Raw genomic sequence first — 8,678 nt, forward strand, 5'->3', positions numbered from 1 at the left:
GGCTGCCCAGGGCAGGTTGTGGTTGGTAATTAAATTCCTCCACGTTTCACAGGCAGACACTGCAGGGTGCTGTTGTGGGGTCATCTGCCCTCCCTGCTGGTGGCCAAAGGTGGTCACAGCAGAGTTGCTGGGGCATAAAGAGAGAAGGTGAATGGCTTTGTGGCCTGAGACTGGAGTAAAGCTTGAAGACTAGGACAACATGTGATATTTGTTTTAGATGAGTTGATGTTTTTTAAGGAAGCATAATTATTTGAGATGGTCAAACATGAGAGAGATCCACCATGAGAGAGGCACAGGAGAGGCACAGCTTTCACACCGAGTCCAGTGGATGCTGGAAGGTGACTGGAGTGTGCAGTTGGCAATGTTTGGAGGAGATGGAACTGCCTAAGGGAGAACTGGGTTGGTGGGGATTGGTGTCTCCCTCTGAGAAACTCTTACCAGCAAGGACTGGTTCATTTGTTCTAAAGTACAGGTCTGATGAGAAGCGGCTCAGGGAGCTGGGGGTGTTCAGCCTGGAGAAAAGGAGGCTCAGGGCAGACATTATCACTCTCTACAACTATCAGAAAAGAAGTGGTAGCAAGGTAGGTGTTGATCTCTTGTCCCAAGTAACAAGTGACAATATAAGAGCATATTGCCTCAAGTTGTGCTGAGACGTTTAGATTGGATATTAGGAAAAGTTTCTCCACCAAAAGGGCTGTCAAGCTCTGGCTGCCCAGAAAAGTGGTTGATTCACCATTGCTGGAGCTATTTAAAGACATGTAGATATGGCACAGACACGGGTTAGTCATGGACTTAGTGGTTGGACTCAATGATCTGACAGATCTTTGCCAGCCTAAACACTTCTATTAGTCTATGATTTGCTGAGCTCATGGTGCTTTTGGGGCAGCAAACATACATGCTTGAGTATAAATGTGGTCCTCAGAAAAGAAGAAATGAAGGGAGATCCTTGATCGAGCTCTGTGCCATGCCTTCCTCTCTGCACTGAGACTGTGAAAGCCCTTGCACAGGCAGTCTGCTCAGCAGGGAAACAGGGTTCATTCTTCTGCATGGCTGTTGGCTCCCAGCAGCACAGAGGTGCTGGGCTCCAATCCCCGTGCAGGACACCAGCAGTCCTGCTTGCTGAGGAGTCCCTCTGGCCAGCACCAGGGATCTTGCACCATCCTTCCAAAACCCAGCCATGCTCTCCAACACAGTTATTGCTCTTCAAGCATGGTGCATTCCATGGGTTGCTTTGGGCAGGAGTCTGTAGACCTGCCAAGCACCTCAGCATGTGTGAAGCCTTGGTTTTTGCTGTTCCTCTCTGGCCTGGGTAAAGTGCATGTGCCCAGTGCCAAAGTTTTCCCACCATTTGCTGAGTCTACTGCAGGCTCCCCTTATCCCAGCTGCAAACTCCACACCCAGAGAGGCTGGAGAGGGAGAAGCTCTTGGCCAGTGATTCCATTTGTTGGCATGAAGGTTTGAGCTCCCAGCACCATCTCAGATCCGTGGAGCTCAGGGTCACCTCTCCGGCTGCCCCGGCTGACGCTGAGCCTGCCCGCAGTGGGGCTCAGCTGGCTCTGGCTTACAGCAGGGCGTGCTCTTGCTGCTGAAGTGAGGTCTGTTTAATACTTGTCTGCACTCGATGTGTAAATATTAGGAGGAATCTGAAAAAAAATCTCCTGAAAGCCACTTTACACAGATGTTACCATGAATAGATTATTGTCCATTTATGGCTGACGGAGAGACCTTGTAATTTACAGTTGATTTTATATCTCTATGATTTCTGTGGCACTGGGAGTAGGCAGCAAAAATCTATTAATAACAAAGAGGACAGAGTTAGGATCTCTGTAATAGGAGAAAGAAGGATGGTGGAAGGGTGATTTATGATTACTTAAAGAAAACAGTTTTATCTGTTTGCTCAAAGGCAGATTGTCTTCTTAAGAAAAAAAATATTCCTATATAAATGGGTACATAATAATTTATAATGAGACAATTTAAACAGGTGATTCTTCGTAAAAGTACAAATAAATGTACTGCTGTTTTGACAACAATCTCATTAATGGCCAATGTCCCCTTTAATTAGCTCTTGGATATGTTGCTTTAGACTTTCTTTTACCTGCTCTTTAGGCTATATTACCTCCTCAAAACAGCCTTGGCTTGGTGGTTGGCTTTTGTACAACTGAAACTTGGAAATGTAGTCCACCCTTAAAAGAATCACAGCAGAAGAAAGCCCTAAGATTTTCTGATAACCTTAAAAGCAATGCAGATTGTAGCCTCACTGCAGGCATTAAACCCAGAGGGGTACTAGAGCCAAGAGAAGCTCTTGGCTCAAGCTTTGCTTATCAGTGCATGATAAATCCAGGTTTTTAATGCCATGTGAACAGTGTGTAAAGAAACATGAACACAGAGCCATAAACCAGGGCCACCTTGTCCTCGGAAAAATTGCAGTACTGGCAGAGGAGCCTCAGGAATGGCTTTTGTTGTGGGTTTTGAGGGCTGGGGACAGAGGGAGAGGCTGAGAGGGGACTCACATAGCAGAAGACACTGGGTTCTGATGCGTCCCACCTTTTGGGCTTCTTCTTATACTTAGTGAAGTTGTTTTAGGAACACCCCTGTCCCAGGAATGCATCTGCAACTAAAAATAACTCAAAATGAATGTAAGCTAAAGTCAGCCCACCTGGCAGCTGTAAACACACTTGTGTCCTGTTCTTTCTTTCCTTCCTTCCTTCCTGCCTTCCTTTCTGCCTGCCTGCTTCCCTGGGCTCAATTTAACCAGAGAACTGGTGTCTTCCTGCACACCAGCTCAGGAAAGATGCAGCAACCCCTTTTCTGTTAAGGCAATGGGGGATTGATCACTTGCATTGACTTACTTGTGAGTTGGGGCAGGGAGATGCCAAAGCCCTGCAGATGCTTCTTTTCCAGACCTGAGCAGATGCAGAGGGAGCTGACAAGGTGGGACATGGGATGGCTGTCCCAGCTGAACTGCAAAGGAGCAGATCACCTCAGATCTCACAGGGAGAGGAGACAGTACTGCACCAGCCAAAGCCAAACATAACCACGAGCAGTGTCAGCACAGGCAGTAGGAAGACCCATCCTGGGGTTATACCTTTCCTCTACCCCTTTGATCTTCTCTTGGACTCTTAACATTACCAGCTGAGGTCTTTTTTCCATCAAGCTGAAGGGAGATAAGCAGATATAAACAGATGAATGGTTTTATTAATTAGACCTTTTTTATGTACAAGGCATCTGCTTCATGTTCCTTTCAAAGGATGCCTTCAAAGACACCAATTTCTTTTGGTATAAGTGTGTTGATCTAAATCTAACTTGAAGGCAAGACAGGGCAGCCAATTCCTGCTCTTGGAAGTGGTCACCAGCTCTGGACATTTTCTAGAGGTGGGACTGGGCTCAAGGGAGCACTGACCTGTTTATCAGCTTTTCCAGCAATTCCCATGTGGACATGGACACATTACCTAAATTTTCGTCCTCTGCAATTCCATAAATGTAAGAAGAGTAAAGATAATTTTGCTAAATATCTTTTGGATCTAATGAGGAAAGACACAACACATAGAACTTCTGAATCAGTCCCAACAGGTAGCCTGCAGGCCAGATCCTGCCTTCAGCTTCAAGGTTCTGCTCATTTTAGCAGTCCCTAAGGAAAACCTACTGCCCTTGCATGTGAGCTGGTACCTGGACCTGTGAGCAGTGTGGGGTATGAGGGAGACACCAGATGGGGGCCACCCCACACTGCTCCAGAGGCCAGCTCATCCGGGAAACACTTTCTGTTTGGATGGAAAATGGAGCTGCACAGTGTTAGCCCCGTATTTTGGTTTTATTTTTATCTTTGTGTGTGTAATGGGTTCATACACAGAACAGTAATTGGAAATGTCAGGTTTTACCATGAATGAAGGACACCAAATATGTTGGCAAGAAAGCAAAATCCACAGCTGTTCTTGTGCCGTTTGCTTCCTTTCAATAAGATTTCAACTTCATGTCAAGCTTGTTGTTTGATCCCTCCAAGAAAATGGATATTCATTCACCTAAGGAAGTTATATCTGACCTGGGAGAGCCCTCCATTCATCGCCCAGGAGCAAAGAAATAGTTTCCAGCTCTCACAACAGTGTTTCTAGGACGTGTCCATTGGCCCCTTCTTTCCTGTTTCATAAACCTTATCTTCACTCACAAGCCCTTCCTCAAAACCAGTTCTTCTTATCATCTCTCTTCTGGTGAAAGATGTTCACCACTCACCATCCTTTTGTCACATCTTCCAGCAAAAACTTCTGACTGTGAGCTCATGGCCAGCACTGCCGAGGGGAGCTCCCCAATACCCTTGCACGAGTCTCTCTGGAGTTTGCTTTGGTACAGGCACATCAGGCATTGGGTGTGCAGGGCTGCTTGTCCTTGTCCTCCTCCATGACTCAATACTTGCCTGCTGTCTGCAGTGCTACATTTAAACAGTAAACTACTTGGAGCACACCCTGTCCTTTTCTTTTGTGATTGCACTGTGCCTCATAAAATGGGATATTGCTTCATGGCTTGTGCTCCTCAGCATGGACACAAAGCAAGCACATAATATTAATACTACTAAAAGCCTTTCCTTACTTCCTGCTTTTGTTTTTGTCTTTCTGTTTTTTATTTCTTTGTTTCTTTTTTTCTTCACTCTTACAGCTATATTTATTTCATTTAAATAAAAGAACCACTCAGATATTGCTTGGTTTTTATCTTCCCAAAGATAAAAGTTGGTAATTCACTTAGTGATTTTCCCAAAGGTAAAAATACTGAATACTAAAACAAGCAACATGGAGGTTGTTTTTAATAAAATAATTTGTCTTGATGGGCACTGTTGTTGCTTGAGAAAATATTCCATTCTGTTCCAGCAGAAGCCTATGCATGGTATTGAAACCAATCCCTAATTAATTTGTTTTTCTTTTTACTTTGATCAGTACCTCAAAGAACAGCTCTTTTGTATTAAAAAACCCCAAAGTCTCTTACACCTTTCTTTTTGATCACTTTAAGAACTGCTACTGAATAATTAACTTTGTTCTTAGAAAACATCTTCACTTCCTCTCAGATGCATCACTAAGCATGGCATACAAAACACAAGACACAGCTGCAGCTTGTAAATCGCAATTTTTCTTGTTTTACTGCAGATAGCTAATTTGCCCCTAAATCTTGTTTTAGTTATTCACAAACTATTTGTATATATGGGAAAAGTATACCAAGTAGTTTTGGCTCTTTATTGAAGAGAAGATAGCCACAATTTATGCAACACTCTATGATCAGTATTACCTAGGCAGTAGAAGTCTTACATGTAATCTCCATTTCTTCATGTGGGCCTAAACCCTTCTTCCCCAGAGAGTGGTCTGAGCAGCAGCCTGAGAAGTATTTATGCAAAAGGTCTGACCACAGAATTCTGCAGTCCTGCTGGGGATGGGATATGACAACAACCTTGCTAATTTTGCTGTTATTTTGCTTCAGGGATTGAAAAGACAGACAGACACTATATCAATATATAAATTGTTAATAAAACTAAAATTTTTGATTGATCTGTCCTTTTTTTTTCCTAGCAAAGATTGTTACTAAAAATTATATTTAGGTGAACAAAAGAAATGACAAAATTTAAGGTGTAAAATACCAGATTGTCATAAACCATGGGAAATTTCTGGTGCGCTTAGGCAGCAACCTGATGGAAAAGAAGACAAAGGATGAGACTGAATTTTTAGTATGAGGAACTTGTTCTCCATTTGTATGTTCTCTGCATCCCAGAGAATTAATGGCTCTGTAAATGAGCCACTGAAATTGCAAGAGTTATCTATATATTCTATTTCTTTTATAATAGCTGTTAATCTTACACCTGATTTGATAATACAGATCATCGCATCTTGATTTTCGTGTGCTTAATTTAAACAGTAATTAACTGTGCATTATATATGCAAATTGCAATGCAGAAGTCTCTAAAAGTATATGAGGATGGGGCTGTAGTCCAAAAGGAAGTGCACAAAGCTGTTGCTGAATTCCTCTGTGATTGCAATAAGGACACCAGTTGAAGAAACAGAATAGCTACTCTCTTGTAGGCCAGCCCATGCCAGTAGGTTTCCAGACACATGGTGAAGGGAAAAGGAAGGTATTAACCTAAGGGGCCACATCCATCAGAGCCTCATGACCGAGTATCCCTCCTGGGCAAGTTCTGCTATCAAAATTTGGTTGCTTTTACAGGTCAAAGTGAACAGAAGAGACCCAAAACACTGTAGGAGGGGACATAAATAACAATGTTTCCTCTTGGGGAAGTGCAAGAAATAGACATCTGAAAGGTGAAGTGCAAATACACACTGAACTCAGGCTGACAAAATTTGGTACATTGCCCTTTGGCCCAGACCCATGATTCACCTCTGAAACTGAGTTGAACAGTTGGACATCTAAATAATTGTATCTGTGTGCTGAAGTCCAGTGACAAACCAGATCTGCGATGAAAACACAGACCTTTAATTGCAGTGACTCCATTGCCTTAACAACTTGGACTCTTGTTTCATGGTCACATCCATGAGAAGGTTCACATCCTGCTGGAGATAAGTCCTGCTGCCCCCAGCTCCTGCACACATGCCACCTGTCCTCCCCTTTGCCAACACACACACTTTATGTGGCCAGGTAATAAATTGGCTCTGGGAGCTCATCTGGCTTAAAACAAGCTGGTTTTCCTCTAAAAAGAATCGCCTCCAAGCCCCCTCAGCACTGCCCTTGGGGTGAGCCACTGACAACAAAACCCTGGGTGAGGTCGCAGCAGCCTGCTCTTGCACTATCTCCTGTTGGGGACATTAAGTTCTCAGAATCAAAAGTGGTCAGAAAGAGAAAAGAATCCCAAACCATTCCAAGTTTTATGAGAGGGATTTAAAAAATTGGCCAGCCCAAACTTGGATACTAAGGCATTTAATTTGTCTTTGTCTTTTGCCCGAGATACACTTTTTCTCCACTGTTGTTAAAAAATTTCAGTGAAGGATGCCCTTTTAGATTCAAGATAGAACAAGAGAAAATTTCTTTCCTCTATCTCTCTGAATCCATCTAATCCTTCTTCCTTCCTTTTGACTAATCTTTATGCATGTATCTTTTGAGTAGTGGATGAAATTTGAGTAATGTGTTACCCAAAAATTGCCTATGGTCTTCAATGTACCTAATAGAAAAGCCAACATTAATATTCCTTAGGAGATGAATGAATAAATACCTCAGCATGCACACACCTTCAGTAGGTATTTGTTTTTAAAAATAGGTATGTAAACAGCCATGCTGGAACTTGCAAAACTTCTTGGTATAATTATTACTGTCCTATGACTGTATCCCTATTACTGTCCTATGACTGTATCCTTGTATGATGAACACTCTTTTAACATTGCTCAATGTAAACATTTGATTAGTTAAAAAAAGCTTTCTTGTTTGTTGGATTCTATTGGGTTATAGTACTAAGAGACCTGAGTTCCTTGAAATTTTTGAGGAATAATTTTTTTATATTGCTGAAACATAAACTGCTGGAGCAGCCTGTCCCTGAAGGACTGCATCCCATACGAGGAGCCCATATGGGACACGGGGCTGGAGCACAACGTGAGGAGCTGCGGCTGATGGGAAAGACCAGGACTGTGTCTCATTGTCTCATGTGACAAACCCCACACCGGAGCTGGGGAAGAGCACAAGGAGCAAAACAGAGAGAACAGGTTATGTATTGACTACAACCCCCATTTCCCCTGCCCCTGCACTACTGGGGGGAGGAGGAAGAAGAGAAATTGAGAAAGAAGTTAGGCCCAGGAAGAAGGAAGGGATGGAGGGAAAAGGTATTTTAAGATCTGGTTTTATTTCTCATCATGCTACTCTGATTTGATTGGTAATAATTTCCCAAATTGAGTCTATTTTGACTGTGACAGTAACTAGTGACTGATTTCTCCCTGTCCTTATCTCGACTCCCAAGCCTTTATTATATTTTTTCTCCCCTGCTCAAGTGAGTGGAGAGTAATTGATTGGCTTGCTGGGCACCTGACATGCAGCCAGCTCAGCTCACCACCACGCATGGTTGTGTTGGAAATGAGATATTCAAAGCAACCATTGGCAGGTTTACAGGCTTGTAGCATGTAAAGTAGGAAATGGTCATGACAGCAAACTCCAGGCTGCCTACAGCAGTCATTTTGAATATATCCATTGTCTTGGCAATGGGGAAGACTATATGCTTGGTCTCTGTATGAAGAAAACTTCAGCATGCTGAAGGATGCTCCAAAGCATCCAAACCTCACAGATGTCAGTTACCCCTAAGTAATCCTATTATAGACCAATACTTTTTATTTTGTCCATCTGCTAATCTTTCTCACCCTGCAGGCTGTCCTCAAGTCAGCATTGTCTCCCCTGACCCTCAGATCACTAAGTCTGTTGTTCAATATGGTCACAGTACAGCCAACAGATTCTACCTTCTTTCTCTCTACTTTTGGTCATCTACTGGTGATTGCAAACACCTCAAATTTCCATTGTTCTTTATCCCATGCTTTTATTATGAACATCTGATACACATCTCTGACTGGAAGTTTTTCAAACAGTGCTTGAAGAACCTTTTGCTTCTCCCTCAGCTACAGTTTAGGGAAAACATTATTTATGTGAGACTGTATTGTCACCAGGACTCTTTCCCTTGCTCATCCGAGCCCTGCACCACAGGGGCTGTGAGATACACTGCC

This window comes from Zonotrichia albicollis, chromosome 4 (assembly GCF_047830755.1).
Source record: "Zonotrichia albicollis isolate bZonAlb1 chromosome 4, bZonAlb1.hap1, whole genome shotgun sequence".
NCBI lineage: Eukaryota > Metazoa > Chordata > Aves > Passeriformes > Passerellidae > Zonotrichia > Zonotrichia albicollis.